General features: G+C 45.9%; 1 long non-coding RNA gene across 1 annotated transcript in view; it reads left to right on the forward strand.

Annotated features, from left to right (window-relative positions):
- Nucleotides 1-4590: 4590 nt before the first annotated feature.
- The window catches only part of LOC108515998 (uncharacterized), a 7532-nt gene continuing 2467 nt past the window's right edge, over nt 4591-9655 (forward strand). Inside the window, exon 1 of the long non-coding RNA XR_014485053.1 lies at nt 4591-4802. This is a non-coding gene — a long non-coding RNA (uncharacterized LOC108515998). The remainder of the gene's footprint in view (nt 4803-9655) is intronic.

Here is a 9655-nt window from a genome sequence, read left to right on the forward strand (position 1 = left end):
GTCAGGAGCATTCTCTCTTACAGACTAAGGGTATTTAAGGGTTTAGGGAGGGAGAGCTTATCGCAGGTTTGGAGTTTCTGGTCAGAGAAGAGTTTTATTGTGGCATAGGAATGTTTCTGGACAGAGGGGGCTTTATCTCAGGGTTGAAATGTTTCTGATTGGAGGTGTCATTTGTGGTTTATAGTCAGGCTGACATTAGCCATTAGGCTGATGTTTTCTTGGGCTGGATTTAGGTGATTTTTAATCAAGAGGAACTTAAAATGGCAGTGTTTGTCAAAATGGCGATGCTCTTGCTTTGTCAATCCAGACTCTATAGTTATAAAAGGATGAGGGGCGGTATGCGCTTTCCAGCTACTTCCTGCTGAGAGAGGGTCGTCATTGTTATGGGACACTGAACACAGTGCTGGAGTGGAAGAGGTTGATTTGTTCCTGGTAGCACTCTCTGCCTTGGAAGCCCAGAGGCAGTGCCCTCTGAAACACCTAATCTTCAGCTCACAGGGCTTCAAGAAAGTACAGCTTAGGTTATAGTGATCTCCAGCTAGAAAAAAAAAAAAAATGGGAAAAAAGGAAAAGAAAAGGAAAATTGAAAACATCATTTTGAGACTTGTAGCCAGAAAATTAGAATTTAATCCAAAGTGTAGAAAACAATAAAATTGAAAACCTCAGGCAATACTAAAATTTAACAACAGGTGCGCTATAGTTTTTGAAACAATTCTCTCTCTCCAGTTTTCCATTTTTATTAAAAGACAAATCATGGTAGGACCGATTTTTTTTTTTAGGCAAAGTTTCACTCTTGTTGCCCAGGTTGGAGTGCAATGGCACAGTCTCAGCTCACTGCAACCTCTACCTCCTGAGTTCAAGTGATTCTCCAGCCTTACTTCCTGAGTAACTGGGATTACAGGCATGTGCCACCATGCCCAGCTAATTTTTGTATTTTTTATGGAGATGGGGTCTCACCATGTTGGCCAGGCTGGTCTCTAATTCCTGACCTCAGGTGATCCACCCGTGTCAGCCTCCCAAAGTGTTGGGATTACAGATGTGAACCACTGCACGTGGCTGTGGGCCAGATTATTTGTATAAAGTGCAGCAAGAATAATTATTTTTACATAGGCCTTTTAAATTGGCTGCAATAAATCTCTGTTCCATGGAAGGAATCTGAGATAAGGCCTTTTTAAAGCCAGGCCCAGCCATGGAACTGCACCATCAAATACCAATGAGTTGGGTGAATTCTTCCCCTCTTGAGGCTCCAAGATAACCTGGGGTTCCTGGCCTGTGAGAACGTGACATTCTTTTACTTACCTCAGGTCAGAATCTTGCACAGGGACCGTGTGCACAAAATATGAGGCCTGCCATCCAAGGGCTCCACTGGCTTCACAAATCAAGTTTGATTCCTCAAAGGAAAGCACACCACTCCTGTCAAAGCCTTGGTAAAACAACCAGCTCTTCCAATTGTGTCCTGCCATAGAAGAAAACAGACTTTTGGTTGGGTTCAGTGGCTCACACCTGTAATCCCAGCACTTTGGGAGGTAGAGACAGGCAAATCACCTGATGTCAGGAGTTCAAGACCAGCCTGGCCAAAGTGGTAAAACCCCATCTCTACTAAAAAATACAAAAATTAGCTGGGCATGGTGGTGCATGCCTATAATCCCAGCTACTCTGGAGGCTGAGGCAGGGAGAATTGCTTGAACCTGGGAGGTGGAGATTGCAGTGAGCCAAGATCGCACCACTGTACTCCAGCCTGGGAGACAGAGTGAGATTCTGTCTCAAACAAACAAACAAAAAAACACTTTGGGAGGCTGAGGCAGGCAGATCACGAGGTCAGGAGACCGAGACCATCCTGGTGAACACGGTGAAACCCTGTCTCTACCAAAAATACAAAAAAATTAGCCAGATGTGGTAGCAAGCATCTGTAGTACCAGCTACTCGGGAGGCTAAGGCAGGAGAATTGTGTGAACCCAGGAGGCAGAGCTTGCAGTGAGCTGAGATCGCACCTCTGCACTCCAGCCTATAACTGTACTGCCATAATGTAAGAATACTCACAGGTAATTTCCAGACTCTGGAGAAAACCAGGCAGAGAGAAACAAGCATGCCTCAAATTTTGTTCATGGGAGCACATCAAACTGTCAAAAGCTGTTGATAGCTCAAAAGAAAAGTCTCTGACTCTGAAAAGCAAACAAAGAACAAGCAATATTCTGAGCAAAACATCAAAAAGATCACTCCAGTCTATTAGTTCAGTTCATGCAGTCAGTTCCCATCCTGCCTGATATCAATGAACATTCAGCTCTTCAAGAGTCCTGAACGTCCTTCCTGTATTCTAATGTCACACCTGAACGTCCTTCCTCTATTCTAATGTCACAATCTCCAAAGTTATCAGAAACCTGCATTCAAGAGCACCTGCCAGAGCTTTATAGCTGGTCATAAAACCACCTGCTAAAGAGGACCAAAACAAGACAACAATTGTTCATGGACGACAAAAAGTTTTAGGGTAGCCACAGTTAAAGACACAATTGACAAGGAAATCTGTTACCTACGTGGCACACAACAATTTTAACGTAACAATTATAATTATTACTGATAATATACACTAAAACATATCTGGACTGTAGGAGTCTCCTACAACCTTGGGACACATACCAAAAACATGTCTACACAAATACAGCCCAAAGAAAGCCAAACACCATTTCGTATTTGATAATGTTTTCTGTATAAGTTTTATACCAAATAAGCCAAATTTCACCTTTACATTAGTGTACTATGAATGTTAAACCCAATTAATAAATCCTTATAGACATATTTACTCAATTTTAATGTTTGACCACAAGAGAAGATTTTATAGACTTTCTATAACCCTTTACAATTTTGTTAAAGAGCAGGTTAGTGATCTAAGAGAAACCCACTGTGCTTTTATTTTAATAAAATTTAATTTACAGAAAAACTGGAGGATACCCCGTTAGCTTTAGTCAATATGTTAACACACAGAACTGCCTCTAAAATCAGCTTTTCACAACTAGCCCAAACCTTCATTTTTATTTTATCCAACTGAAAAAAAATCCTTTAACCTTTTAAACTTGGCAAAAATCCACATTCTCATGCCTCCCTGCAATCTTTCTACCAAAAGTATGTTTTACTTTTCCTACATACCTTGCATGTAAGGACAGTGGCTTGGAATGTTGGAGCCCTTCCTTGGAATGTCCTGGGTTTCAGCACCAAATGTAAGATCTGAAGAAGGAAGAAAGAGACATGAAAAGCGGGTCTATAGTCAAAGACAGATTTATTTTGGAGAACAAACCTGAGAGGGGCTTCTAGCCGATTTCTGCCAGGAGCATTCTCTCTTATAGACTAAGGGTATTTACGGGTTTAGGGAGGGAGAGCTTATCACAGGTTGGGAATATTTCTGATTGGAGGAGAGTTTTATTTTGGGGTGGGAAGGTTTCTGGTCGGCAGGAAAATTATCTCGGGTTGGCATGTTTCTGGTTGGAGATGTCATTTGTGGTTTATGATCATGCTGACATTAGCCATTAGGCTGATGTTTTTGCGGTGGATTTAGGTGGTTTTTAATCAAGAGGAACTTGAAATGGCAGTGTTTGTCCAAGATGGTGATGCTCCTGCTCTGTTACTGAGCTCAAGCGATCTGCCTGCCTTGGCCTCCCAAAGTGCTGGGATTACAGGTGTGAGCCACTGTGCCCAGCTGTTGGCCCATTTTCTAAAGCTGCATCTTCCTCTGTGACTATCCAGAACAACACAGATTCTCCACCTCCTCCTTTCCTAAGCTCTTGCTGCAAATGCTGGAGAAAGAACAGTGACTGCTCAGGCTGCAGCTTGGCCAAAAGGCCAGCGAGGGAGAAATAATTACCTCAGCAATGATAGGTGTTCCATCCTTTCTTCTCCCCTGGAAATATCAGCCATCCATCAGCCAGGGCCAAACACCCACCCACATCTGGCTCAGAAAGCAGTAATGCACCAGGAAGCAGCCGTTTTCGAGAGAAGCCAACCTTCTGTCAGTTTACTAGCTTATTCTCTCACTCATTCAACACTCACGCATTTATCATACCATCCCAGGGGCCATGTGGCTTAAGGATGGGTCAGGGGCTGGCCTGGCTGCTCCCGTTTCCCAACTGCCACCCACTAGCTGTGTGACCTCAAGCAAGCTGCTTAACCTCCCACGCCTTTCTTTCCTCAACCGTTAAGTGGGAGGTAATAATAGTGACACCTGTGCATAGATTGTTCCTGAGGGGTAAATGAATTAATGCATGTGAGGGTTGGCCAGGCACAGTGGCTCATGCCTGTAATCCCAGCACTTTGGGAGGCTGATGTGGGCAGATCACAAGGGCAGGAGTTCGAGGCAAGCCTGGCCAATATGGTGAAACTCCATCTCTACTAAAAATACAAAAATTAGCCGGGCATGGTGGTGTGAGCCTGTAATTGCAGCTACTTGGGAGGCTGAGGCAGAAGAATAACTTGAACCCGGGAGGCGGAGGTTGCAGTGGGCCGAGATCGTGCCATTGCACTCCAGCCTGGGTGACAGTGTGAGACTCTGTCTCACAAAAATAAATAAATACATACATACATACACGTGAAGGTCTACCAGACATGGAGCTCGGCTCCACCTCGACCAAGGGGATGGGGCTCATGGTTAACTCAGACCCTCAGTCTCTTTCTCCAGAGAATTTGAACTCTGAGCCTTGGGCTGATGACACAAAGACTCGAATGGTGGCTGTGCCTTTCTCGCCCAAGTGCACCCCCAGAGGCCGCTGGTACTTCCTGCTAGCTGGATTCCCGGAACTGCCTGATCCCTGTTCTAGGTGAGGCCATTCAGCAGTCCTTGTGATTTTCTGAGCATGCCTTAGCCTTCTAGCATACCCTTCTCTTCCCCTAAAATTACCCAAGAGTGGGTTTCTGTTGCTTGCACCCCAACCACCCTCATTGAGACAGAGCCCCTGTGCTTGAGACAAGCAGAAGATAGACTTCTTTCAACTGGGGCCTGGCTTCGTCCAACAGCAGAGCCCAACTTCCAGGGGAGACTGACCCGTGATGGGCGTGGGAGTCCAGAAAAGGGCCCTATCCAGTCTGTGGGATCCGAGAAGGCTTCTTGGAGGAGGTGATGCTGGGCGAGTATCAAAGGATACCTAGGCATCAGCTAGGTGAAGAGAGCAGGGAAGGAGACTCCAGGGAGAGGAATGTGTGAGAAAATGGGGAAGAGAGTGAGGAACAGTTGGTGGGCAGCTGCCACTCTGTCCACTGGCAGAGGAGCAGCCAAGTCTCTGATGGAGCCCACTGGAGCAGCCTACCTGGCTTCTGCAGTCGCTGGCTGTGACCCCGCCAGCCCTGCTCAGCACTGTGCCCAGCCCTGGGTGCAGGGAGGTGTGGTTTACTCTCAGAAGAGCAGCTAGCCGGGAGCAGCCGAGGCCATTAGGGACAGGACGCTAATGCATAGGCGCCCCGTTGATTCTGCCTGGCTTTTGTGAAGATGTCTGCACTGACTAATTTGTTTAATTACTCATTGCCACATCTTCTCAGTTGCCTTATGCCGATACTTAGTCTGTGGCTGGAAGCCAAGCCTCAGGGCCCCTTTTCCTCTTCCAAGGTGGGTGGCTCTGAATGCTGAGGCCATGGCCCCTCCTGATGTGGTCAGAGATATAGTCATTGAACAGGCATCGCCAAGACCAGCCAGATGCAGACTTTGGGTGGGTCCTATGGGGTCCTACAGGAAGCATAGGCATGGTCCCTGGTGGTCCCGAGGAGCTACAGCCCTAAATCAGCCGAGGCATCGTGTGAGCAAAGTCAAACGCAGTGGTTAGAAGCAACCCCACATGGTCTGCTTCGAATCTAGCAAACTTTTGTTTTCAACGCCCAGCTCCCTGTGGCTTCTTTGTCTTTACCGTCTCTTCAGAATCTGTCTCCTTCGCCCTGAATCTTGTCTATGGTCCTGGCTAGTTCAGCTGGCAGCCAGGGGTCAGAGACCCAGAGAAATGAGGAGGGGGCGTGGAGCAGGGCTGAGGCCCAAGCTGCAAGGAGGGCTCAGTATTGACGATTAGCGAACAGTCCCCTGGGGTGTCAGCTCGAATGGGGCCCATGATATCTGTGGCTACTGCCCTCAGTATGGCCCACTCAGCTTCCTCCCCAGGTCAGAACACGTTTTAGGGCAGAACCCAGAGTTTTCTCATCACTTTCAGACTCAAGTCCAGCTTACTGGGGCTCATGAAGGCTTCCACCTCATACTGGATGAATTATTCTCTTCTCCATTCCCTCTGCTGCTTGTGGACACTCGGAGGTGGGGACAGCTCTGTTCTTTTACTTTTCTGGTTCTAGTTTCTCAGGGAATGAGGCAAGAGGAGAGATACGGAAAGGGAGAGAGATACCTTCTGTTTCAAGGAATATGAAGTTTGGATGTCTGAAAAAGATTTATGGCAGAGATCTGCACGGAAAACAAACACACGGCTTGAGAGTGTCCTTTTTATTTTTATTTTATTTTATTTATTTATTTTTTTGAGATGGAGTCTTGTTGTGTCACCCAGGCTGGAGTACAATGGTGCAATCTATGCTCACTGCTACCTCCGCCTCCCGGTTTCAAGTGATTCTCCTGCCTCAGCCACTGGAGCAGCTAGGACTGCAGGCACCCGCCACCATGCCTGGCTGATTTTTGTATTTTTAGTAGAGGCAGGGTTTTCACCATGTTGACCAGACTAGTCTCCAATTCCTGATCTCAAGTGATCCTCCTGCCTTGGCCACCCAAAGTTCTGGGATTACAGGTATGAGCCACTGCACCTGGCCAAGAGAGTGTCTTAAAGCTAAACATACATCTAACCTATGACAAAGAAATTTCAGTTCTAGGTATTTATGCACAAGAAATGAAAAATGTATATATCTGCATAAAAGACTTGTATAAGATTTTTCATAATAGTTTTATTCACCATAACTAAAAATATAAGCCACCTAAACATCTATTATGCGAAGGAGTACCCACCAAATGTATAGCTTGGAATGCTACTCAGCAATAAGAGAAGTATGAAAAGGAGATAGAACGCAGTTCACAGGCACACACACGAAAAACACAAAAGAGAGGCAAAAAGAGGTGGCGGTGGAATGAGGAATTCTGATACATGTTTAACTGGAGTTCGAGAAGAAGATAACACGGTGAAGGGGACATGTAATGTGGCAGGCCCCAATCCTCAGATCAGGAGCCACAACAATTCTCAGAGAAAATAAATGAACAGAAATCCCCATTTAGATCCATCAGAGTGAAACTGCAGAACACCAAAGACAACATGAAGATTTTAAAAGCAGCAAGTACAAGACAGATTACCCTCTGAACACCAACAACAAATTGACAGTTGATTTCTCAACAGCAACAGTGGAAGGCACAGAGCTGGATTTACAAAGGAAATTGACTACAATCTAGAACCCAAAAGATTCTTGAAGGATGAGGGCAAAGTAAAGCCATTTTTGGATACACAAAAGCTGAGAGCAGTTATTGCAAAGAGACTCTCACTAAAGGGGCTCCACACCAATGTACTCCAGGAAGAAGGAAAGAGGTTTCAGACAGAGGGTCTGTGTGCAGAGGGAATGGCTGTCTCAGAGGCAATTCAAACTCAGTATGTCCAGAATGAACTCACAATCTGCTCTCCCAGCCCAGCACCTCCTGGAGCTGTGGCCTCGGGGGATGATGACCACAGTCACTCGGGCCAGAAACATAGACATTATCTTGACACCCCTTCTGTCCCACCTCCCCCATAGCCAATCACCCCTGGTCCTGTCATCTTTGCCTCCTAATCTCTTTCAGCTCTGCCCTTTTCTCTCCATCTCCATGGCCAGCCAGCTGCCACTGCGTTTTGCTCACCACCTGCAATTGGCCTTCCAGCCCCTGAACCCCTCTGATCTGCTCAGCCCGCTCTCCACACTGAACCTGAGACTCTCTCTTTGCATAGCAATCTGATAAAGTCTCCCCACTGTTTAAAACGTGAAATGGTATCCCACTACCCTGGGGAGAAAAACAAAACAAAAACGTTTAAGAGGTTAGAGAGGTCTTCATGGCTCAGTCCCTGCCCACCTTTCAGACTCACCTCCCACCCCAGCCTCTCTGGACTCTTTTGGCCCCTCGTGGGTGCCATCTTTTTTGCCCACATAGGCTCTTGTCCATGCTGTTTTCACTATAGAGTGGGTCCTTCCCTTCTTTCTTTGTCTAATTCATGACACTCATCATTTAATTCATTTGGCATTTCCTCCAGGAAGCCTTCCTTGACCTCCCTGACTACATCAGCTCTCCCCCATTAAATGCCTCCCTTGTGCCGTGGTCCCCTCATCTGTGACATTGATCACATGAGCAATTTCACATTTATTCATGTAGTTAGTTATGGTCTGGATCCTCCTTTGCATTTTAAGTTCCTATAGGTAAAGGCCTTTCTCTCCTTTGCCCACTGAGATATCTCCAGGACTACCATGGACATCCAGTAAACATTCATCAGTTGTTGAATTTATGAGTGAGTGGTGCCTGCCACCCTAGAATTTCCCTTATTTGAAATTCTAGAATATGCAGATTCACTTCTTTTTCACATCCATGTGAATTTTTGTTCTTGTATAAACGAATTGTAAGTAAGAGCTGTAAGAAATAATTGGAGAAAGAAGGAATTGGGAATTGGGAAGACAAAAGAGAGGAAAACAATAGAGGCAGAGCAGGTGTTTGTTGCAGTGATGCTTGGGGAGAGGAAGGAAGCCGAAGGGAGAGCAAGTGGGTAGATGGCAGGTGATTGGCCCCAGGTTATCCAGAGCAGAGCTGAGACCACCCAGTCCTAAGGGGAAGGGGCTGGGAAGGAAGCCACTCAGCTCTGCCAATCAGATTAAATACAGATCAACAATAGCCTTTCCCATTTGGAAAATGTACATTGCTCTGTGTCGCTGGGACTGCAGTGAGACCCAGGAGGCAGGAATAAACAATTCTGAATCATAAAATCATTAAGGCATCAAACATTTGGATAGATGAGCAGACACAGAAGAATATGCTTCCTGTACACATGTTAAAAGCCTAACTCTTTTGACAAGGATCTCACCAAATCTCTTGGGCAGAAGGATTCTGTAATGGAAAGTAATTGCAAGCCACTCATCTTTGTTAATTTAAGATGAGTAAAAGGTTATTGATTCACTCTTTGTTTCATGAGCTGTTTTCATATTGAGTTTTAGTGAATAAAAATATTTTTAATAAGGATTTCATGGGCTCACTTGGCATCTTTCTCTCCCAAGCTGCAGAGCTATAGATCCAACTGCCAGCTGGACAAACCCAACTCATCTCCAGCCACGGCCCCTCCTGATGTGAGCCTATCTCAGGTTCTGGTACCACAATCCACCCAGTGCCAAGACACTCATGTATCACCCTGGATACCCTCTGCAGTCCTTCACCCATCCAACAGATGCCCTATCCCTGTGCCTGGCAACTCCCTTCTGTCTCTCCAGTCCAAGGCCTCCCTCCCATGCACTGGATCCTGCCAGTTCAGACCTGTCCTCTCGCCTCCCTGCCTGGTGGCCAAACTGACCTCCCCAGTCAGTCCCTGCTGCAGGAAGTACTTTCTTTCTCTCTCTTTCTTTCTTTCTTTCTTTCTTTCTTTCTTTCTTTCTTTCTTTCTTTCTTTCTTTCTTTCTTTCTTTCTTTCTTTCTTTCTTTCTT

Source organism: Rhinopithecus bieti, unplaced genomic scaffold (assembly GCF_001698545.2).
Source record: "Rhinopithecus bieti isolate Rb0 unplaced genomic scaffold, ASM169854v2 scaffold_1530, whole genome shotgun sequence".
Lineage (NCBI taxonomy): Eukaryota > Metazoa > Chordata > Mammalia > Primates > Cercopithecidae > Rhinopithecus > Rhinopithecus bieti.